Here is a 25814-nt window from a genome sequence, read left to right on the forward strand (position 1 = left end):
AGGTGTGATTGTAACAAACTCCTATCTGTCTTTCCCGAGGAGGTTCCTGCTGCGTATTTTGGGATTTGTGTTTTCATGGTGATGGGGTTCAGTGGAGGGAATCTGAGAGTAGGAAATTGCAAAAGATGCTACAGAATGTAGAAAGTATAGCCTTTATGTATCTTTGGAAAAGTATACTCTTGAAAATAATATATTGACATATGTCTCAACTATGTCTGGAATGGTGATGGGTACCATGTGATCAAAAAGGTTTCCATCCCCCCAGACACTGGGGATTTTACTGCTTTCCTTTAAATGTGTTTTCTGAGACTGTTTTTATAATAGTCTTTACTCTAATTAACTTGGGTATTTCAGCAATGTAAAGTTTGCTTTATTTGTGAGCCTTGGCACTTAATCTGATGCCTTTATTCCCACTTTCAGTGCCATTGGCAATCAACTTTAAAATGGAAAACATCTAAATGAAATCTAGAATATCCACCTGTTATATGCAGCTGAGAAGCCTAAAATGGCCTGGCTCAGGACAGGTTCACTTTTGAACTAAAGTAAATGCAATTCCTGCCCAATTATATTAATAAGTAAAGTACTTATTTATAGTTATTTCTGGATATAAGCCTTCTTATAAATGTATTTTTTGGACATTACACGTATTTTTCCCAACAATAAAGGCAACATGGACCATATCTGCATAAGAATAGAATAGTGAGGACTTAAAAAGAAGAAAACAAGCCTACAAAATTTTCTATAAGAAATGATCAAATAAAAGTGAAAAAAATTTAAAAACCAATAAATTTCTTTTCAAACAACTGTATTTTAAAATTTCCTTCACATTTATTATTTCCTCACTGCCACCCTGTTCAAGGCAAGACTTCTTTCCCCCATTTTACAGGTGAAGAAAGTGAAACAAGGACATTGAATAACTTGATTAAGGTCAGATTTAGAGAATAGATCAGAATTTAAACCCAGGTCTTCCATATTCACCTGCCAGAAATCATTCTTTTTTCCATGGAAATAAAGCAGCAATCATTCTTAATTCTCTTAAGAACTGATTAGGAAATCATACTCTTCCAAAGTACATTGAAAGCCTCTGAATCACCATCCTCAGAGAGTACATTTTTTTCAGAGACATTTTGATTCTTTTTAGTTGGTGTTTATTAATGAAAAAGTTCTTAATAAGTACATTTTACAGGTGAAATTCAACTATTCTACCAAAAACAGTGTTTATTAAGAAGTATAACGAATCCTGGTTAAATATTTTTTTCCTTTAAAACCACTCGGTAGTCAAGCTTAGAATCCCCTATCGCATTCTTTTTGGTTTTATGAACTTGTCTGATATGAATAAAACTAGGATAGGCAATTCACTGAGTTCACAGTGACCTAATCTCAACTGGGAACATATTTTAATTAACATTTCTTGCCAAATGAGAAAATATTTTTCTAGCTACATATGAAGGTTGTTTATATATGTGTATATATATATATATAACTCATAGGTAATACATATATGTGTATACTCTATGATTCATACTATATAGATGTGCATCAGGTTATATACACCCACATATATATGAATGATGTATGTGTGTGTATACATATGTTCTGAAGCATTCTTCCTTTTGTTCTGAACAGTTTCTTCCTCTAAGAAGTTAGATTTATTTTTGCACCATGACAGAAGACAGAATGGATAAAAGTTCAATTAGAGTCTGTATTACACTAAAGACTAAGCTATTAGTTCCATATGAAATAAGGCTTATCATATATCTTTAATCAGGCTTTTTAACAAGTCTTTCTAAGAATTTAATATTTAATGCATATGGCTAGCGTAATAGCACTGAGCTCCACTAAGCTCACTGCTCTTTAAAAATCAGCCCAAATTTCTGCTCATTTAATTTGGGGATGATGAGGTATTTTATACATTAACTTGCCTTATATGTCATTCCATAATCTGTGAAAATACTTTAAACTTAACTCAAATTTTTTTTGGTAATATTGGACTTTTAGCTAAATTAACAAGTCTGGCATAGTGGGATTTTAGCTAAATTAACAAGTCCAGCCTAAAATGTATATTGCTAGTAGCTTAATAGCTTAATTCATATATTAAACTATTTCATTTAAAATATTTTATATTGAAATTTTATCAATCCTGTCTCAGAAATGCAAATTTAATTTTGGCTTAGGAAGTTGTAATAAATGCTATCGTAAGACCTGGACTTCATATTTTCAACTCCTGAAAATTTGGAAACCACTGGTTTGCCAAATCACAGCTTCATATGTTATAGGAAAAACAGCAATTTAGAAACCTACATTTTTATTGTCTCTGTACTGGCCAAAGTCCTGTGTTCCTGGAGGGAAATGATTTTCAGGAAACAGATATAATTTACTTGCATATTTAGACAAAAGAATAGGTGAGATTAATATTAGAATAAAGTTTATTTTTTCCAATTCCACATGATTAAAATCCTTAGTTATATAAAAATTGCCTATCACAGAGGTCACATATTGTAAAAAGAAAAAAAATCAGAAAAGTATAAGCATGTACATTTGCCCCTATTCTCTACAACACAGTCATTGTCAAACTTTTGGATCTTTATCCATGAAATGGGTGGAAATGTCACATTTGGTGTTATTTCAATTTTTATGTTTTATATTGTAAGTGATAAAAATTTTGAATTATAAGATTTTTTTCGTGGCTTCTAATTTGGTTGTTTTAGTTTCATATTGGATATATAAACATGTATCTATTTGACACATTTGGGTTTTATCCAGATAAAACATATATACATTTATTCTACTAAAGTGTAAATGTAGATACAGCCTCATTTATTGCCTCAGGGATGTTCAGACATCAATTATGTGTCCCTTTTTCCCACTAGGCTAAATTTCCATATAACTTAAATTTTTAGAGTATTATGTACCAAGGCCTTATCATTTTTAGAATTGGCATATCAATTTTGTTCTTATCTTACTTTTGCCATATGAACTATAGAATTATCTATCAATCTTATCTCACCCCCAAAAATTCATGCTGGTATTTTAGAATATATTTTGTTGATATATAATTTACATCAAGTTAAATGCATCCATTTTAAGTGAACAGCTCAGTGGGTTTTGGTAGATATGTGTAACTGGATATTTCTATCCCCCCACAAAGTTCTCTTGTGCGGCTTTTTAGCAATTCTCCCATCCTGGCCTCAAGCAATCACAGATCTGCTTTCTGTCACTGTAGATTAAAATTTCATGTAAATAGAGTCATACCATAAGTACTGGCTTATTTTATTGAGCATAGTGTTTTTGGTATTCATCCACGTTGTGTGTATAAAGCAGTTTGTTTGTTTATTGCTAAGTAGCATTCCATTGTATGAGAATACCACTTTCATGTGTTCACCTGGGCAAATTCATGGGATCAAATGATGACTAGCCCTTTAGTGTGAGGTTAGATGTTTACCTGGTTAGGAAGTAGGCAGTGGTTACCTGTACAGTGGTTGCTGTAGCTCTGGTATCAGCAGCTGAAATCTGCTCTGTTATCCCTTTTTTGTCTCCCTGTTTTCTTTGGGTTTTCTTAGACACCTTAAATAGTCTGAGGCTTAGAATTCTTTAGCTGTAATTCCCGCCTGTTCTTATATAGGATCCCTACTGATGTGAAGAGGGGGAAAGCAATCTACAGTCCAGTGATTAGGTCTCTCTTTTAGTGAGCCGAAATTAGATATTTCCCTTTAACTGCATCAAAGGCTAGAAAGGGCTGGAATTGAATGCTTCCTTTCCCCTGGGCTAGTTAGTCTTTGATAAAACAACGGTTCATTAGGCTCTGGCAAAATAGTTTCCTTTTCCAGGAGTCCTTGTGTAAAAAACAGAAAGTTCCAGGTATATTTCAAACGGGTTACTTTTTCTTTCCTTGTGCTGTAACCACGATGGTTCCTGGAAGTAAAACTTACAGAAGTCTGGGCATCCCGTTAAGCTGGAGCCCTTTGAAATTTTTAACTGAAGATAATCTACACTGAGCCTCCAGCAACTCATCAATTATAATTTAAAGTGATCCTATTGATGCTGGCTCCTGGCGAAGGCTTTTGCTTCCTGCACACTGTGATTCTCTGTATCTATCTGTCTTGTCTTTCTCGTTTTCAAGGCAGCAATTTGCCTTGTGACCTCAGTACTTTGATTTATCTAAGATCTTCAGTTCATTCAGATTTTTCTTGTGAAAATGAGAATGATGACTTCTAAGGTCATGGTAGCTTAGAAACAGGAAGTATTCTTATTACTCATTTTTAAAATTTAGTATTTGGTGTTTTACTGAGTTATGCAAGTTCTTGATATATTCTAGAGAAAAGTGTTTCATCAGATACATGGATTGCAACTAATTATTCTTTCAATTTCCTTTCTTGATTGTCCACTGTTAGTATAAACAAAATAAGTTGATTTTTCTGTGTTGACCTTATATCCTGAAAATGTGCTAAATTAAATTAGTTCCATTACCAACTTTGTAGATCTTTTAGGATTTTAATGCATAGGTAATCATGTCATCTGCAAATGTAGACTTCTACTTTTTGTGTAATCTGTATGTCTTTTATTTCTTGACTAATCACATTATCTGGAACCTCATATAGTATGCGATAGAAATGGTGATACCACACAGGCTTGCTCCATTCCCAATTTTAAGGGAAAGTGTTCTTTCGCCATAACATATAAAATTGTAGGTTTGCACACACATCTTGATATGATTTGGCTCTCTGTCCCTACCCAATCTCATGTCAAATTGTAATTCCTAGTGTGGGAGTCGGGGTCTGGTGTGAGGTGATTCAATTATGGGGGCAGACTTCCCCTTGGTGTTCTAGTGATAAGTTCTCATGAGATCTGGTTGTTTGAAAGTGTGTATCACTTCCCCTTTCACTTGTTCTTTCTCCTGACAGCCACGTGAATATGTTCCTTCTTCCCCTTTGCCTTCTCCCATGACTGTAAGTTTCCTGAGGCCTCCCTAGAAATAGAAGTCTGTACAGCTCCTTAAGCCGATTAAACCTCTTTTAATAATAAATTGCTCAGTCTCAGGTATGTCGTTGTAGCAGTCTGAGAACGGACTAATTTCTTTTTTTAAAAAAAATCCTGTTAATAATGAATAACATCAACTGATATTCTTTTAATGTTAAGCTAACCTTGCATTCTTGAAATAAATCCAATTTGATCATATGACTTATGCTTTTGATGCAGTGCTGGATTAAATTTGTTAATATTTTGTTAAAGACTTTTGCATCCATTTTAAGCAATATTTATAAATTTTTTCTTCTAATTTCTTTCTCTGATTTAATATCAGGGTAATGTTTGCCTCCAGTTTATTAAAATTGTTACTTACATCTCCATATATTAAGTTTATATATGACTGACACTTACTCTTAAGTATCACAGTAAAATAATGTGGGCTTACATTTGTGGAATTTTTTAAATTGTGAATTCGATTTATTTAATAGCTATGAGGTTTTAACATATTCTATGATGTGTGTCAATTTAAGTGAATTGTCACTCCAGGATATTGTCAATTTTATTTAAAGTGATAATTTTTATTGGCAAAATTTGAGTACAGTTCTCTTTATTATCCTTTTATGTCTGTGGTATTTATAGTGAAGTCCATTCTTTCGTTCCTGCTATTGCTGATACTGATTATTTGTATCTGCCTTCACTCTCATGTGTGATGTCCCTTTTTGGCCCAGCCTAATTAGAGGTTTATTGATACTGTAAAAGATACAGTTGGTTTCATTTATTTTTTAAAAATCTGTATCTTGTTCTAATATATTGATTACTTTTTACTATTAATTTTTCAATATTTTGAAGGTAGAACTTGAGAACATTAACTTAGCTGTTTTTTTTCCCTATAAACATTTAAGTTTGCACATTTCCTTCTAAACCCTACTTTAGTTGCATTCCACAAATTTTGCTTTGATGTATTTCAACATCATTCTTCCCCACATATTTTTGAATTACCTTATTATTTTTTAGTTACTTTTTATTTGATCCACAGATTATTTAGAAATTTGCTGATTGTCCAGGTATAGGGACTTTTTGATAAATCTTTTGCTGTTCATTTATAGTTTAAATTGTTTATGGTTAAATATTCTGTTACTTTTATTCTTTCAAATTTATTAGGTCTTGTTTTATACCTCAGAAATGCTCTATATTGGTGAATTATTGGTTTGCACTAGAAAAGATTATGTATTTTGTAGGTGTTGGGTGGAGTGCTTATAAATGTCAATTAGTTTGTTAATATTACATTTCATGTGTTCTATATCCTTGTTAATTTTCTGTCTACTTTAAAAATTAACAAGTGAGGAGTATTAATTTACTCCTACTTTTAAAATTAACAAGTGAGGAGATAATTTTAAATGTTAAATTATCTTTTTTTGCTTTGGTTCTCTGTTTGGTTTCATATACTGAAACCTTTTTACGTAGACATTTAGGATATCTGTCTTTTTAATGAATTGCCCATTTATTATAAAATGTCACCTATTTTCTCTGATATTTCATGTTTTACAGTCTTTTATTAATATGGTGATGTATTTTATTCTGCATTTGCATTTTGTAGCCTTTTAATCTTTTACTTTTAAGCTATATGTTTATTTATATTTAAAGTGTGTTTTATAGCTGGCATATTTAGGTCTTGTATATATCCTGTATGGTCATTTCCGCCTTTTGAGGGTTCAGAATATTTATTTTAATGCAATTATTGATATGGCTCTGTTCAAGCCTATCGTTTTTGTTTTTCATTTTCTTTATTTCAATAGCTTTTAGGGAACAGGTGGCTTTTTGTTACACAGATAAGTTCTTCATGGTGATTTCTGAGATTTTGGTGCACTCATCACCTGAGTGTAGTGTACAGTGCACCCACTACATAGTCTTTTATCATTCATCCCCCTCCCAGTCTTCTCCCCGAGTTCTAAAAGCCCATTATGTCATTCTTACGCCTTTGCATCCTCATGGCTTAGCTGCTTAGCTGCTACTTGTAAGTGAGAACATATGATAGTTTCCCATTCCTGAGTTACTTCACTTAAAATAATGGCCTCCAGCTCCATTCAAGTTGCTTCAAATGTATTATTTCATTCTGTTTTATGGCTGAGTAGTATTCCATGATACATATGTATATTAGTATCACATTATTTTATCCACTTGTTGGTTGATGGGCATTTGGTTGGTTTTGTATTTTTGCAATTGTAAATCGTGCTGCTATAGACATGCAGTTTCATCTATCTTTTTCATGTAATTACTTTTTTTTTTCTTCTGGGTAGTTATCCAGTAGTAGATTGCTGGAATAAATGGTAGTTCTACTTTTAGTTCTTTAAGGAATCTCCACACTGTTTTCCATAGTGGCCATACTAGTTTACCTTCCCACCAGCAGTGTAAAAGTGTTTTCACCACATTCATGCCAACACTATTTTTTTTTAATTTTTAAATTATGGCCATTCTTTCAGGAATAAGGTGGTATCTCATTTTGGTTTTAATTTGGATTTCCCTGATTATTAGTCATGTTAAGCATTTTTCACATGTTGGCCATTTGTACATCTTTTTTTAAGAACAGTCTATTCATTTTCTTTGCCCACTTTTTGGTGGGATTGTTTGTGTTTTTCTTGCTAATTTGTTTGAGTTCCTTGTAGATTCTGGATATCAGTCCATTGTCGAATCCATAGTTTATGAAGATTTTCTCCCATTCTGTGGATTGTCTGATTATTTCTTTTTCTGTGCAGAAGCTTTCTAGCTTAATTGGGTCCCATTTACTTACTTTTGTTTTTGTTGCATTTGGTTTTTGGTTCTTGTTTATGAATTCTTTACCTCAGATGATGTCTACAAGAATTTTTCTGATGTTATCTTCTAGAATTTGTATGGATTTGGATTTAAGTCTTTGTCTACCTTTTGTTGATTTTGCATAAGGTGAGAGATGAGGATACATTTTCATTCTTCTACATGCGGCTTGCCAATTTTCCCAGCATTATTTGTTGAATGGAGTGGTCCCCACTTTGTTTTTGTATGCTTTGTAAAAGATCAGTTGGCTGTAAGTGTTTGGCTTTATTTCTGGGTTCTGTATTCTGTTCCATTGATCTATGGGTCTATTTTTATACCAGTACCATTCCGTTTTGGTAGCTATAGCCATGTAGTATATTTTGAAGTTGGGTAAAGTGATGTTTCCAGGTTTATTCTTTTGGGTTAGTCTTGCTTTGGCTAAGTGGGCTCTTTTTTGGTTCTGTATGAACTTTGGGATGGCTTATTTATAGTTGTTCCATTTGTTTTCTCTTCTTTTTTCCTCCTCTGTCTTCTTTTAGATTGAGTTAGTACATTTTAATATTCCACTTTCTCTCCTTTTGGTTTATTAGCTATTTCTATTTACAATAAATTTCGTGGTTGCTCTATGGTTTATAATATGAATATTCAGCTGATCATGGTATAATTTCAAAAAGTAAGATACCATTTCCAAATAATATAAGAAGTGTAGAACAGTATGCTTCCATTTACTCCTCCTATTCTTGAAATATTGTTTTTATATTTTTTATTTCTATATATGGTTACATAGTCATTTTATTTTTATTTCAGTCAATTAACTTTTAAAGAAATTTAGGAGAAAAAAATTCTGTTTATGTTTACACATTTACCATTTTTAGTACCTTTTATTATTTTGTATGGATTCATTCATGTATTCACTTGAAATCTTTTTTTTTCTCATTGATCTGTGACTTTCTCTTTACCATCACTTCAGTAATTCAATGATACCTTACTGTACTTTTAAAAATGTGTTTCTCTCACTTGGCGTACAGTCATTTTAGATATTTAAGGTTTATCAAATGTGATGTTCAGTCATTTTCTTCAAATACTCTTTCGGCTTGCCACCCTCTCCTTTGAGACTCCAATTAACCTTACATTAGATCATTTTATATAGTCCTACAGGTCAGTAAAGAAATGCTCATTATTTCCCATCTTTTTACTTGCTGTACTTCAAATCTTATGCCAGTCATTATAAAATGTCTGGAAGCAAAAGTCCTACTATGACTTTTATAAATTTTAAATTTAAATTGTTTTCTCAAATTATGAGTGTTTGATTTTAATGTATATTAGGAAGTAAAAATATGAAAGAAAGAAAAATGTCACCCAAACAGAAAACAGAACTTCTATATATACTTACATAATTATTTGAACCAAAACACTTTTGTGTTATGTATGCATGTCAGTTACCTCTCAATAACTACAAGTATTATATAAACTATATAATTATGTTATATAAATTAAATATCATCAAATAGTTGAGGAAGCTCAGTAGATCAAAGTCCAATATGAAACAATAGGACAAATACCACTGAAAAAATTAACTATGAAACAGAAAAATAATTTTAATTGGTATATTCAGAGCAATTCAAAAAGATATATCACATTTTCAGCTAAGAATAGACTGATCCAAAAAGGAAGCTTTAGAAAACAAAAAGTTTTATAAAATAAAATATTGGTAAAGTTAAAAAATTCAACAAATAAGAAAAATTACAGCTTAACTGCTCTGAGGTTTATCTCAGTGTGCTAGTTAATGCCAGTAACTTTGCAAATGTGGCAAAATGGTCACAACAGGAGAGAGATTAGTTGGTAGCTCAGTTAAATGTAAATTTATTATCTTTTTTCCTGTGAAAGTAACCACAAAACTTTCTTGGTTGTCCAAAGAATTACTTTGATAAGAATGGACAACACATTGCAATATGTTATAAACAACCAGCTTTTCTCCTTAAATCCATGCATGTGCTGTATTTCCTATCTGCATTCTTTAAATTATTTTTAATTTCGTTCTCTTAGTCAGAAAGGAGAAATCTTTCCAGGAAAGTATTAGAACCCATGTATTAAAGGCAAAGATGAGGAAGCTGGATTTAACCTTACCTTGACCAACCTTGCTGTATTTTGAGTCAGTAGTTTGGAATAATTATATTTAATTGTTTGTACTTTAGGAGTAAGTTTTTACAAGTAAAATTGAGTTGCAGATTTGGAACTTTAGCTAATGTATGATATGATTATAAAATTAGAGCCAACCCATTTGTGACAATAGAAGCGAGATGAATTTGATTGTCTGGACCAACTTTAGTGTGGAAAGTTTGCTCTGCGTAAAATCTAATTACGTAAACAAAACACTGAGGAATCGCCAACACCAGGCTAACGTTGAAACTAAATGAAATTAGTTGTGTCTCTATAGACATAAGTTAATAAACTAGACTGGAGTTTGTTTTTTCAGGGTCATTAATGTAAGAATGACTATCATGTTAAATCTGACTAATAGTTACTTTTCATAAATCAAAGTAATGAGCTTAAACCATCAAAATGTCTCAGATAATCATCATTAGCATGTTGTCTTTTATATATCCAAGATACTGTGCAGTAAATGTGTTTTTTTTCCCCTTAAATCATACTCAAGGCATTTTCGTGTCTTAATCGAACTTTAATTGTTGCTGGTGCCAAATACAAATAAGTTAGTTTTCATAGGCTTGTTTAGATGTCAAGGGTTTGAAAATCAGAAAGAAAAGGTTTAGACAGGTGGTTTTATTTATGAGTTTTCTCATCACCATTATGCAAATAATGTGGCCAAATACTAAAAATGTTATTTTCTGTCTCCCTGGGATACTCAAGATTCCGGTGTTCTCTTATCTACCTTGACCTCTTGGAGCAGTTCTAAAAAGAATCAGGTGGAAGCCATTTACTCCTTTTTCTTTTTCTGTTGATCCAATTGCAGAATTATTTTTATTCTATGTATACATGATGTTGGCCTTGGATCTCAACAGTGGAATATGTGGCATCAATGCCCAGGTCTAATACATTTTGGGAAAACCATAAATTCTTACAATTATCTTTGAAACATGAACAGAGATATCTGAAATGTCACCAATTAAAAAAAATTTGACTTTTGACTTTAATTTCATGAAGAAGGGAAATTGAAAAACATAGTTCATGGAAGTAGAAGTTCTAAACCAGGAGTTGCTGTGAGTAATGTCTTTAAGACACAGCCTGAGATTCTAGTTTGCCCCACAAGAGGTCTGGCTGCTGACAAAGATCCCCTCTTCATAACTTTCTACAAAATTTTATCTCTCTACACTAAATTTCTTTGTATTTCCTTGTCTTTAATCTCTTTTCATCTTCCTTCCCTGAGTTTATTTTAAATGAGATCAAGTATGTAATGAATATCACAATTTCAGCAAGTTGTTGATATTAATTTATTTCATTCTGAAGCAAAAATCTGAAAGCATAAATCTCCTCTAGTTTTTTCATTTGCTATTTCACTTCCTTCTCTGTTCAAATCTTCTAAATACCATGAACATTGTGATTCAGTGTCTTCTCTTCTTACCATTCCTTCCCACTCAATATAGCTGAATTGAAGTAAGTCTCAATTCAAGTATATTTGCCTGTATTGAGTCTTCCCCTCGCCACACAGTAAAAAAAAAAAAAACATGTAACCATTGGAAAGAATGAAAGTTGGACTACCAGACATGAATACTGATCATTCCCAGCTGCATGGGCTAAGTGCTTTTACTGTCTTAGAGTGATTCATGGTTGGTACCTGCTGTGCTGACCAATCACAAAAGAGGGCCTGAAGCAGCCAGCAATCTCCACTTGGGAATAATCAGCCAGAAAGCAAGTTGAGAAGCATAAAAAGCTTAAATCCAAATCTATAGTGGGCTAGAGCATAGGGTGGGAGAGCCTATGGTGATTTTAGGCAACTGGGGAGGTAGGTGCAGATTTCCACCTTTTAAATCTATGAGCGATTAGGGCTTTGACATCTTAAATAACATGTGTGCTTCTATGCCAAACACCAAATGTGGTGCCATAGAGGACAAAATTAATGACATTTGGAATCTTTATCTGTGAAAAGCATGTCATCTATTTGAAACATAGAGACATTTAGCCAAACAGTATAACATACTACACATAAGAAAATGTCTACCTGGTCAGTTTGGAGGCTGTAGCCACAGAGAAGCTGTGTCAGCTACAACGATGTTCTCATTGTGGTTGCCATGGCTGTTGCTGGCACCCTTCCTTGGTGAGCTGATCTGGTCTCCAAAAATGCTCTGGGATCATCTTTCATTGCTGCAATGAATGTCCATGCCTCTAACATTCTTCTTCAGGAAAGGCATGGTAGAGATGTCCTCTGTTCTTAAAGAGCATATTCTTAGAGCTGATGCCTCTGCTGACCTCGAAGAGACTCAGCCTGTCTTAAGTATTGGTGATGGTATTGCCCAAGTAGATGGACTAAGGAATGTTCACACAGAAGAAATGAAAGAATTTTCTTCAGGCTTAAAGGACATATCTCTGAACTTGGAACCTGAAAATGTTTGGAAAAACAAACTAAAGGAGGAAATACTGTGAAGAGGATGGGAGCCACTGTAAACATTCCAGTTGGTAAGGAGCTGTTGGGTTGTGGAGTAGATACTCTTGATTGTGCCATTGATTGTATGGGCCCACTGGTTCCAAAACGTATATAGGCAAGTTGGTTAGAAAATCCTTGGAATTATTCCTCAAACTTTGTTTCACAAACTAAGCAGACTGCATTTAGGCTCTGGATTGCCTCATGTTAATTAGTTGTGGTCCATGTGAACTGATTATTGGCAACTGACAGACTGGCAAGATTTAAATTGCTATTGACACAATCATTAAACGTTCCAATGATCTGATAAAAGAAGCTGTACTGTAACTACATTGCATCGAGTTAAGAAATCTATTTCCCAGTTGTCGAAGAGACTTACAAATGCAGATGTCATGAAGTTAGCCATTGTGGTTCAGCTACTATTTCTGATGTTGCCAGACTTCAGTACCTGGCTTCTTTTCTGGCTGTTGTATGGGAGAATATTTTAGAGATAATGGCAAATATACATTGGCCATCTATGATGATGTATACAAACAGGCTGTTGATTGCTATCAGATGTCCCTGCTGCTCTGCTGACTCCCTGCTGTGAGGCCTATCCTGGAGATATGTTTCACTTATGCTTCTGTCTGTTGGAGAGAGTAGCCAAAATGAGTAATTCCTCTGGCAGTGGCTCCTTGACTGCTTTACCAGTCACAGAAACAAGCTGGTAATATCTGTTTACATTCCTGCAAATGGAGTATCCGTTGCTGACTAACAGATCTGCTTAGAAACAGAATTGCTTTGCAAAAGTATCTGCCCTGTCATTAATGTTGGTCTGTCTGTGTTCTCCATTGGATATGCTGCCCAAACCAGGACCATAAAGTAGGAGGCAGGTACCATGAAGCTGGAATTGGCTAATTATCGTGAGATTGCTGCTTTTGTTCAATTTGATTCTGACTCTAATGCTGTCACCCAGCAACTCTAAAGCCCATGTCCATCTGCCTGCGTTTCTGATACAAGGCTAGTATTCTTCCATGGCTATTGAAAACAAGCGTCTGCAATCTATACTCATGTAAGAAGCATGTCTTGAGAAACTGGAGCCTAGCAAGATCACAAAATTTAAGAATGCTTTCCTGGCAAATGTTATCAGCCAAAACCAAACCCTGATTGGCAATATCAAGGCTGATGGAAAGATCACTTAACAGTCAAATGCAAAGCTGATAGAGATTATAAGAAACTTGTTGGCTGGATTTGAAGCTTTTACTCAAGAATTCATATCAATTATCAATTTGGTTTTGTCATTTCTTTCCTAGTAATCAGCTTCATTTATAAAAGGATTCTCATACTCTAAATGTACAGAAATCATGTTAAAAATAAAGGCTCCATATTGCTTGGTAGCTTAAAAAAAAAGAAAATGTCACAGTGCTTCTCTGGATAGTAACTATTACATTATAAATCTCCACTAACCACAGAGTAAGAGAAAATGGACACAAATGTAAGCCAATGAGTTTAATTATAAGGAACATCTTGTAAAACAGAAGATAGTAACTTTTTTCTTCTTAAAATAGCACTGCCTTGGGCTAGGTGCAGTGGCTCACACCTGTAATCCCAGCACTCTGGGAGGCCAAACAGGTGGATCACTAGGTCAGGAGTTCAAGACCAGCCTGACCAAGATGGTGAAACCCCATCTCTACTAAAACTACAAAAATTAGCTGGGTGTGGTGGCAGACACTTGTAACCCCAGCTACTCAGCAAGCTGAGGCAAAAAATTCCTTGAACCTGGGAGGCAGAGGTTGCAATGAGCCAAGATCGTGCCACTGCACTCTAGCCTGGACAACAGAGTGAGACTCTGTCTTAAAAAAAGAAAAAAAAAAAAGCACTGGCTCTGCTTTCATTATGGAAAAAAAAAACTATGTTCTTTATCAGTCATGTTTTAGATAAGTATAAATTATTTTTACCATTTTTCTTAATTTTACATATTTATGGGGGTACTTGTACTATAACGCTGGGAAAAGTGGGGAGTGAAGAGCGGTTGGTTAATGAGTACAAAAATGCAGTTAGGAATAAGCTCTATTATTTATATATAATGATAGTCACATTTACATTCTTATATTTATTGATATCATTTACATGATCATTTTTGTAGAAATACTTATCAGTGTATTTATTTCAATAGTGACAAATACACTGAATGCACTAGTTTCATCTTTTTAATTTTCTGGGTAGTAAAGACATGACTGTCACAAAACAATAAAATGTGAAATGTAAGAATTATATATGAAGAGAGGTTCATAAATTATATAAATCATAATATTAATATGATTAGACAATATAGTACACATTTATTGATGTACAATTATAATACTATAAAAGAAAAAATTGATGACCCATAGTCCATGTAAATGTTAAATTCACATTCCTTTTATGTGACCACATTGTTAAAGCAACAACAATCACTGGCATACTATACATGCTAACTTGCTAGTGAACACATCAAGAACTATTGATAATAAGCTGTTTTCTGTCATTTTATTTGTTTAGAGAGATATACTTAATCCTCTTATAATCTGTGCACTTTTAAATCTAGTTTTTTAAAATTGATAAAATTGTATTGTATATAATATGTTTTGAAATATGTATATATTGCAGAATGACTACAGTAAGCTAATTCACATATGCATTACCTCGTGTAGTTACCATTTCATGGTGAGAATACTTAGCATCTAGTCTTTTAGCATTTTCCTACAGTACAATATATTGTTATCTATTGCACAACATGGTAAATATAGTTCTTTTGAAATGATTCTTTCTGTGTAACTGAATTTTTGTGTCCTTTGACCAAAATCTCCCCAATTCTCTCCCCACCTGTCCCAGCCCCTGGTAACTACCAATCTACTCTCTGCTTCTATGAGTTCAGCTTTTTAGACTCCATGTATGAATGAGATAATTCAGTATTTGTCTTTCTGTGCCTGTCTTGTTTCACCTAACATAATGTCCCCCAGATTCATCCATGCTGCTGCAAATGACAAGAGCTCCTTCTTTGGTAAGGCTGAATAGTATTCCATTGTGTATATATACTGCATTTTAATTATCTATTCATTTGTTGATGGCCACTTAGGTTGATTCTATATCTTGACAATTGTAAACAATGCTACAATAAACATAGGGGTATAGACATGCCTTCTAAATACTAATTTTAGGCCGGGCGCGGTGGCTCAAGCCTGTAATCCCAGCACTTTGGGAGGCCGAGGCGGGTGGATCACGAGGTCGAGAGATCGAGACCATCCTGGTCAACATGGTGAAACCCCGTCTCTACTAAAAATACAAAAAATTAGCTGGGCATGGTGGCGCGTGCCTGTAATCCCAGCTACTCAGGAGGCTGAGGCAGGAGAATTGCCTGAACCCAGGAGGCAGAGGTTGCGGTGAGCCGAGATCGAGCCATTGCACTCCAGCCTGGGTAACAAGAGCGAAACTCCGTCTCAAAAAACAAAACAAAACAAAACAAAACAAAAAACTAAATACTAATTTTATATCCTTTGGATGTATACCAGTAGTGGAATTTCTATAGCATATGGCACATTTTTAATTTTTTAAAGGACCTCCATACTGTTTCTCTAATATAATGGCTGTACTAATAAACATTTCTGTCAACACTCGTGCAACATTTTCTTTTCTCTGCATCTTAACTAGCACTTATTTTTCATCTTTTCAGTAATAACCTTTTTAGCAGATGTGAGGTGATATTTTATTGTTTTAATTTGCATTTCTCTAATTAATGATGATGAGCACTTCTTGGATACCTGTTGGCCATTTGTATGGCTTCTTTCAAGAAATGTCTATTTATGTCTTTTGCCCATTTTAAAATCAGGTTATTTGGCCTTTTGCTATTGAGTTGTTGGAGTTCCTTATATATCTTAGATGTTAACCTGTTTTCAGATGTAGGGTTTATACATATTTTTCCCATTCCATAGGTTGTATCTTTACTCTGACAGTTTTTGTGGCTGTGTAGAAGGTTTTCAGTTTGATGCAATCCCATTTGTTGTTGTTGTTGTTGTTGTTGTTGTTGTTGTTGTTTTTGGGGGGGGTTGTTTGTTTGTTTGGGGACAGGGTCTTGCTCTGTCCTTGGGCAGGAGTACAGTGGTGCAATCCCAGCTCACTGCAACCTCCACCTCCCTGGTTCAAGTGATTCTCCCACCTCAGCCTCTAGAGTAACTGAGACTACAGGGACAAACAATCGCACCCGGCTAGTTTTTGTACTTTTAGTAGAGACGATGTCTTGCTATATTTCCCAGGTTGGTTCTGAACTCCTGGTCTCAAGTGATCCACCCACCTTGGCCTCCCAAAGCTTGTATTACATGTGTGCTCCACTATGCCCAGCCACATTTGTCCATTTTTGCTTTTGTTACTTTATGTTTTTGGGGTGCCATCCAAAATTATTGCCCAGACAATGTTACAGAGGTTTTCCCATAACAGGGAAACAAAATGGATTTATGTCTGTAATCCCTGTTGAGATGATTATTTATATGGTGTGAGATAAGGATTTAAATTTATTCTTCTTCATGTGGATATCCAGTTATTCCAACACCATGTATTGAACACTATTCTTTTTCCCTTGTGTATTCTTGGCATCATTGTCAGAAATCAACTATTTATAAATGTGTGGGTTCATTTCTGTTCCACTGAGCTGTATGTCTGTTTTAATGCCAGTATTATGCTGCTTCAGTAACTATAGCTTTGTGTGGTACGTTTTAAAGTCATGCCTCCAGTTTTGTTCCTTTTGTTTAAGATTGCTTTGGCTATTTTGGGTCGTTAGTGGTTCCATATAAATTTGTAGGATTGCGTTTTTCCTGTTTGAAGAATGTCATTGGTATTTTTGTAGAGATTTTGTTTAATCTGTAAATCACGTTGAGTAGTATGGCCATTCTAACAATATTACTTCTTCAAACCCTTCAATATCTTTCCTTTTATGTCTTTAGTTTTATCAATGTTTTATAGTTTTCAGTATAGAGATATTCAACCTCAATAAATACATTCCTATTTTATTTTTGTAAGCTAGATATTTCACTGTTAGTGTATATAAATACAACTTTTTATAAGTTGATTTTTATATCATGAAGCTTTACTGAATTTGTTTATTCTAACTGTTTTTGGTAGAGCATTTAGGGTTTTTAAATTGTTTTCTGGAGATAGGGACAATTTAACTTCTTTCTTTCTTTCTAATTTGGATGCCTTTCGTTTCTTTTCTTTTTTCTTTTTGCCTAATTGTTCTGGCTAAGACTTCCAGTCCTATGTTGAATTGAAGTGGCAAGAGTAGACGTCCACATCTTACTGGAATGCTGGGTCTTAAAGGATAAGCCTTTAACCTTTTCCCATTGAATATTATGTTAGCTGTTGTTTTGTCATACAAGGCCTTTTTCTGTATTGAGGTACGTTTCTTTTAAATCTAAGTTTTTGAGAGTAAAGAAGAATGTCAAATCTTGTAAATATCTTTTTTTGCATCTATTGAGTTGATACTATGATTTTCATCCTTCATCTGTTAATATGATATATTACGTTTATTGATTTGTGTGTGTTGAAACATCCTTGTATCCCTTGGATGAATCCCACTTAATCTTATGGATGATCTTGTTAATGTGCTATAGAATTAGATGTACTAATATTAGGTTTTAGATTTTTGCATCTATGTTTATCAGGAATATTTGCTTGTAGTTTTCTTTTTTCTTCTTTTTTGGTAGTGTTGTTATCTGGTTTTGGAAAAGAATTGATAGTAGTTCTTTAAATGTTCAGTAGAATTCAGCAGTGAATTCACTGGTTCTTGGGGTTTTCTTTGATGGAAACATTTATTACTGATCCAGTCTCCTTACTTTTTCTGGTCTGTTCAGGTTTTCTTTCTCTTTCTTTCTTTTTTTTTTTCCCTCTCTTTAATCTTGCTGTATTGCATGTGTCTAGGAATTTATTCATTTATTCTAGATGATCCAAGTTGTAGTTATGTAATTATTCATTCATTATAGTTTCTTATAATCCTTTGTATTTCTCTTCTCTCAGTTGCAGAGTCTCCTCTTTCATTTCTGATTTTATTTAGTTCTTCTTTTTCCTTAGTCTTGCTAAAAGTCTGTTGTATATCTTTAAAAAAAATACCAACTCTTAGTTTTCTTTTTTTCTAGTCTCTTTCATTTGTTTCTGCTTTGACCTTTATTATTAACGTTCTTCTAACTTTGGGCTTAGTTTTTTATTCTTTTTTGTGTCCTTTTGGTGCAACATTATTTGAGACCTTTCTTCTTTTTTGATGTAGGTGTGTATTGCTATAAAGTTCTCCCTTAGATCTGCTCATCCCATAAGTTTTGATATGTTGTGTTTTCATTTTCATTTGTCTCAAGAAATTTTTGAATTTTCCACTTAATTTCTTAATTGGCCCATTGGTTGTTCAGGAGTATGTTGTTTAATTTCCATGTGGTTTTGAATTTCCAAAGCTCCTCTTGCTATTAATCTCTAATTTTATACCATTGTGATTAGGAAAATATATTTGATATGATTTTAAACTTTTAAAATTTGTTAAGACTTCTTTTATGGCCTAACATATGATTTATACTGGATAATTATTCATATATATGTCTATTAGGTCCATTTATTTGATCAAGAGTATATTTTAAGATTAAGATTTTCTTATTAATTTTTTTGGTCTGGATGATCTGTCCATTGCTGAAAGTGTTGAAGTCTTCTACTATTATTGTATTGTGGTCTATCTTTCCCTTCAAATTTATTAATACTTGCTTTGTATATTTAGATGCTCTGATGTTGGGTATATATCTATCTGTAATAGTTATATCCTTTTAACTAACTGACTGCTTTATCAACATGTATTATTGATTATGGACATTCTTTTCAGTGGATTTTTTTTTTATATACATACAGTTATTCCTACTCTCTTTTGGTTTCTATTGGCATGGAATATTTGTCCATCCTTTCACTTTCAGTCTTTGTATATACTTACAGGTGAAGCGAGTCTCTTGTAGGCATATATAGTTGGATCATGTTTTTAATCCACTCTGCCACAATATGTCATTCCATTCGATAATTTAATTCATTTACATTCAAGGTAATTATTGAAAGTAAAAATATGCTATGCCATTTTGTCAACTGTTTTCTAGGTATTTTGTAGAACCTTTGTTTCTTTCTTCCTTTCTTGCTATCTTTCTTTGTGGTTTAGTGATTTTTCTATAGTGATATGTTCTGATGCTCGCTTTTTATTTTTTGTGTATCTATTACAGGTTTTTGCTTTGTGGTTACCATGATGCAAACAAAATAATTGTTAAAACAGGTTATTTTAAGCTGATGACAATTTAACTTTGATCACAATAAAAAGTTATCATTTTACTGCACTTCTCCCCCAACATTGTGAATATTTTATGTCACAATTTACATCTTTTATATATTGCATATACGTTCATTCTTTTCCCCTTTCCCTGGCAGTGCTCATGGCTGCAGAATTACCCAGAGATAACTTTGACATGAAACATCTTATTTTTATTGTTATTTTGCCATTGTTCTAGTATATTACTTTAGAAACAAAGAAAAAATATCATTCTATTTTTAGCATTCTGTTTTTACTAGTGGTATTTCTATTTACAGAATAGAGTAATTCTTGATCACTAAAAATGTTGAATGCCAGAAAAGATAGCATTCCTACATGGGATGTTAACATCATTCTCAAACAGTTGTTGGCAAAACATTAAGTTTGTAAATCTAGTTTTCCAAAATAGATGTTTTGGATGATTCAGATGCTTCTGATATTAGTTCTGTTTAGAAATAACTTCAAAAGCCATTTTATAATTTTATTTTCTCACTGAAAGATTTGCTTCAGCCTCAAAGAGTGTGTTTATGTAAAATTAGTGTGGCAGCGAGCTATATTCTTTTTCTATATGGCAAAAGGGTTACATTTTTCTGGCTATATTTTTAATATTTGTCTTTTAACTTTTATACTATAGATATGTGACTTGTACACCACCATTACAGTATTATTCTAGATTTAACTGTGTAGTTAATTTTACAAGTGATTGTTGTATTTTCAAATATTTTAATGTTACTTATTAGCTTTATTATCTATTCATTTCCAAAGGACAGTTTTGCAGGGTTCAGTATTTTGGGTTGACAGATTTTTTTCCCTTCAGCTCTTTGAATATATCATCTCACACTTGGAAAAAAACAAAACAAAACTTTAAGTTCAGGGGTACAAGTCCAGGTTTGTTACATAGGTGACTTGTGTCTTGGGGGTTTTCTGTACAGATTATTTCATCACTCTGGGATTAAGCCTGGTACCTATTAGTTATTTTTCTTGATTCTCTCTTTCCTCCCACCCTTCACCCTCTCAAAGGCCCCAATATGTGTTGTTTCCCTCTTTGTGTCCATGTGTTCTCATAATTTAGCTCCTACTTATAAATTAGGATATGGGGTACTTGATTTTCTGTTCCTGTGTTAGTTTGCTTAGAACAATGGTCTCCAGCTCCAACCATGTCCCTGCAAAGGACATGATCTCACTCTGTTTTATGACTACATAGTATTCCATGGCATATATGTGCCATATTTTCTTTATCCAGTCTTTTATTAATGACCATTTAGGTTGATTCCCTATCTTTGCTATTGTGAATAGTGCTACAATGAACATCTGCGTGTATATCCTCTCATTCTCTTCTGGACTGAGAGATTTTTTGCTGAGAAATCTGCTAGCCATTCTGGAATAACTTATATATTAACTTATTTTCTCCAGCTATTTTAAGGATCTTCTCTTTGTCTTTGATATTTGACAGTTTGATTATATGTCTTGGAGTACTTTGGATTGAATATGATTGAAGATCTTTAACCTTCCTTTACCTGGACATTACATAGTTATCCAGGTTTGGAAAGTGTTTTGCTATCATTTTCTTAAGGTTTCTGCTTCTTTTTTCTTTCTCTCTTCTCAAACTCCTATTGAACTGTTCTTCCTACCCCATTCAATTCATTTCCCTTACTATTTTGCTACAACTGGAAACTGTGATCTTTCCTTAGTTCTTGTGAAGGTATTTTTGTACATGGATAGTTGTTCAAATTGATTTTGTGTGTATGGGGGGGTGATGATCCCTAGAGAGTCCTATTCTGCCATCATGTTTTACCACTCTCCTACATCTAGGTTTTGTATATATTTACTTATGCTACTTTATATCAGGCAGAGGTTAGAACACAGAAACCTTAACTTTTATTAGAGTGGTCAATTAGATCTAAATTAATCTCAGTTTTACCTTTTCTTGCACCTAGAATTCTGAAGTAGGAAAAAGTAGCTATGATTGAAATTGATCTGGTATTAACAATATTCTAATGGCATGAATTTAGAACTATATGAGAAAAAAAAACAGTTTCTTCTCTATTTCTTGGTAAAATCAAGTAATGTCGATCAGTATTTACCTAAATTCTCATCCTCTTGTAAGTGCAAACCTGTAGTTTCACCCTAAGAGTCAAAATGTCAAAAATATACAATCAGTCATAATGAAGTACGGTACATAGTGCTATTGTTAATTTTAGGGATGATTGTGACACAGTTTCTCCTTATAATAGATATATTGCTTATATTAAACAAGAGGGAGGGTTAAGATTGGCATCATGTCAGATACAATGCAGAAACTGACATATGAGAAGAACACACATATCAGAGAGTGACTTGTGGTTCTGGGGTCAGCAGATATTTGAGAACCAAACAAACTGTAAGAAACAAAGCTAGCCAGAAAATTAACTCAAGTAACCAATATAAACATAAGATACTCACTTAAGACACTTATGCTGGTTCAAGGTAAATGCTTTTATCCCTAGTACTTAGAACTGCACTGTCCAAGATGGTAGCCACTAGCCTCTTGTAACTATTTAAATTAAATGATACATTAGAGATCCAGTTCCTCAGTTACAGTAACTATATTTTAATTGGTCAGTAACTGCATGTGGCTAGTAGCCTCTTATTGGGCAGCAGAGATATAGAGCATTTTAATCATTGTAGAAAGTTCTATTACATATCACTGACCTAGAAATACTAATTGATCCCATCATCAAACCTAATCTAGCATTTCCACATTAAATGTGATCTAGAAAGCTCTACTAGAGTAGTTTTTTTCTGGTCAACAATCGTAAAACTAAACAAAATACATAAAGCAACTGTATTCAGGCACTACACAACAGGCAATAGAAGGGTGCAATCTTTGAGAGCTGGAAAACTGAAGGTGAGCTCCATTACCAGACCAGCTATCTTTCTGGAAATAATATTCTGACCACAGTACAGTGAGCCAGCATCCAAGTAGTGCATGACAGTCATGCTGAGCTGAGAAGTTGGCTGTCAAGAGTTCGTGACAGCTTGAGTTATTAGAATATATAGTAAAGACATATATAATAGCTGTTTTAAAGTCTTTGATTATTATGCTAGATTAGTTACTTATGGGCCTTCTATTGACTTTTTATACATGTTATTCAAAGAATTAAGGAGAAATATACTCTTCATAAATGAACAGAGAAAGAATACCAGCAGAGTTAAAAAGCATAAAAAGTACCAAATAATTCTAGAACTGACAAGCAGACTTGGAAATTAAAGTGAACTAGAATAACTAAAACAATTTTTCAAAGAAGAGCAAAGTTGATTTCAATACTTTCTGTAAGACTATGATAATTAATACAGTGTGTTATTGGTGTAAGGGTAGACTTTAGAATCAACAAACCAGTAGCTTTTCCAGAAATAGAGCCACACAACACAAATCAATGTGTTCTTGAAGCTGTGCCCAAACACGTTAATCAATAGATAATCTATATTTTCAACAAATATTGTAAACTGGTTACCTACAGTAAGAGAAAAAATCTCAACCCTTCTTCAAACCACACAAAGATTAATCTGAAATGGATTATAGGCTTAAATACAAAAAATAAGACTGTAAGAATTCTCCAAAAAATACAGGAAAATTGTTGTGGCATGAGAAAGTACCAAAGGTAAAAGAAAAAAAAAAAAACCACTGTAATTGGTACTTGATCAAGTTAAAACCTTCTTTTCAAAAGACACCATTAAGAAAATGAAAAGGCAAGCTACAAAATAGGAAAAAAATATTCACAATAGTCATATTTTAAAGAAAGGATTACTTTCTAAAATGTATAAAAACTTCTACAATACAATAATTAGAACCTCAGCCCAAATTTTTAAAAGGGCCTGAAATTTTAAGACAGTTCTCCAACAAAGATATATGAATGGTTATTCAGTACAGGAAAAGACTTTCAATATAATTAGTCATCAGCAAAATACAAATTAAGACCACAATGAGAGACCTATATAGACCCATTAAAATGTTTTTTAAAAAATTACAGTATCAAATAGTGTTAGGGGCATGGAACAACAACTCTCATATTGCTGGTGGGAGTGAAAAAGGTGCAGATACTCTGGAAAACAGCTGAGCAGTTTCTGATAGTTACACATAAACATATCCCATGACCCAGCAATTTCTCTCTTGATGATTATCCAAGTGTAATAAAAGTACCCCTCCCCCAAAACTGCTTGTACACAAATAGCAATTTTATTTCTATTAGCCAAAGAGTAGAATTGACTCAAATGTCCACCAACAAGTGAATGGAGTTGTTGGTTTGTGTCCTTTTGGAAGGAGATGCCAAAGTAGAGTATGCAAGAGTGTATTGGGGGAAACACATGTAAAAGATGAAAAGGCAAGAGAGCTAGAATAAAACAGAAAATTTTTAAGAATATGATGTGGGCCTCACATCTGTGAGAAGCTGAGCCCTAGAATACAAGTTGTGTTCAGTCACTGCCTGCTGCCACTCAGAAAAAGCATGACTCATCTCAAACACTGAAAAGCTTGTAAAGAATTGCAACTTGAGGCTGTCAGTTCCCTACGCTCCTCACATCTGCTTCTTTCCTGAAGGGATACTTGAGAGCACACCTCAATGGCTGCCATAATGGATTGACAAACTGATGTATTCATAAAATAGATTACTATTCAGCTATAAAAGTTTACTTATATGCAATATCGCGAATATAAATTGGAAAACAGAAACACAAAAGAATGATATTCCTGCTAGTTATAAAATCTTCAAATAACTACATATAAGTTTACATATACATGTAGTGAATTTCTCTCATTTGTGTATAATATAGATCAATATTATTTTACATAATATGTATTATTTTGCTTGTCCATTTTAACATTACATTAGAACGATTTCCCCACATTCATAAAATGTAAAGTCTACAGTATTTATGCAACAATATGTACCTAATATGCTTCAAAATTCAAGAAGATACTCTCTACTGTAAAAGTGTTTAGGTATTTAGGCTCCCCCCCGCCACATGTTTTGATATTATAGATAAAGTTATAATGAACTTTATGCTTAAGTCTTTATATTTCTGATAGTTTTCATATGGTGGGTCTAGCAATATAATTCCAGATATGAATACTTTTAGGTCTTTTGATGTATGTATTTTTAAATTGCTTTTTCAGAATACTGTACCAGAATAGCTGAGTCTGCCTTATCATATATTTCACAACTTAGAGGAATCACGGTATTTTAGAAATCTCTGCAAATTTGTTAAGCTTCAGAGTACTAAATATAGAAATCTTAATTCTTTGAATTTCTTTTATTTTTAGTAAAATGGAATGTTTCAAATGTTCATTGGCTATATTTCCTTTCATATGAAGTATATGCTTCAACTTTTTGCCTTTACTCCCCTTTGGGGTCTTACAGTCTTACTGCTTTTCTGATTAATTTTATGATTTTTTATTTACTGTATTGCAGTGTTTTGTCATATGCTGCATTGTAGGACATTTTTAAAGCTATAATTCATATAATTCAATACCTTTTGGGCATGAAAACAAACATTCATTTGTTTTTTGACTTATCAGTCATTGCTTAGTATTGCTGTTTTTATGATTTACCCATAATTTTATTTGAATGCCTTTACTTGTCATTATTTCACATCTTTGTAGGGATTTTTATTATAAGATATCTAAATGTATGGCTACCCTCTGAACCTCAGTGGCACCTAAAATTTTATTTACTTAAACATATATTAAATTACTGTTCTTTCAACATTCTTCTCTCTCTCAAGCCCTGCTTTCCCTATTATCCTATATCCAATCAATGTATGTAATGTTTCCCAAAATGATTCTGTTCTCTCTTGTCCTTCTACATTAATTCAGGCCCCCATTACTTTTTATCAGAATCCTATCATATATTCCTACTTCCAATCTATTATTTTTCATACTGTTCTATTTCTTTTTTTTTCTGGACTTATCTTCCTAATGCCTCCTGTAAGTTATTACAGAAGGGGGTTCAAAGTTTCAGTAGGTATTCTTTGAGACTAGGTAGTGCAGCTTGGAAGCCAGATGACGATGTATGTTATATAAGCAGCTGTTGTTTTATTTCTTCAAGGCATTTGATATTCTGAATGCTGTAGGGAATGTCTTATGATTTGGTCAATTCG

This window comes from Saimiri boliviensis, chromosome 2 (assembly GCF_048565385.1).
Source record: "Saimiri boliviensis isolate mSaiBol1 chromosome 2, mSaiBol1.pri, whole genome shotgun sequence".
Taxonomy (NCBI): Eukaryota; Metazoa; Chordata; class Mammalia; order Primates; family Cebidae; genus Saimiri; species Saimiri boliviensis.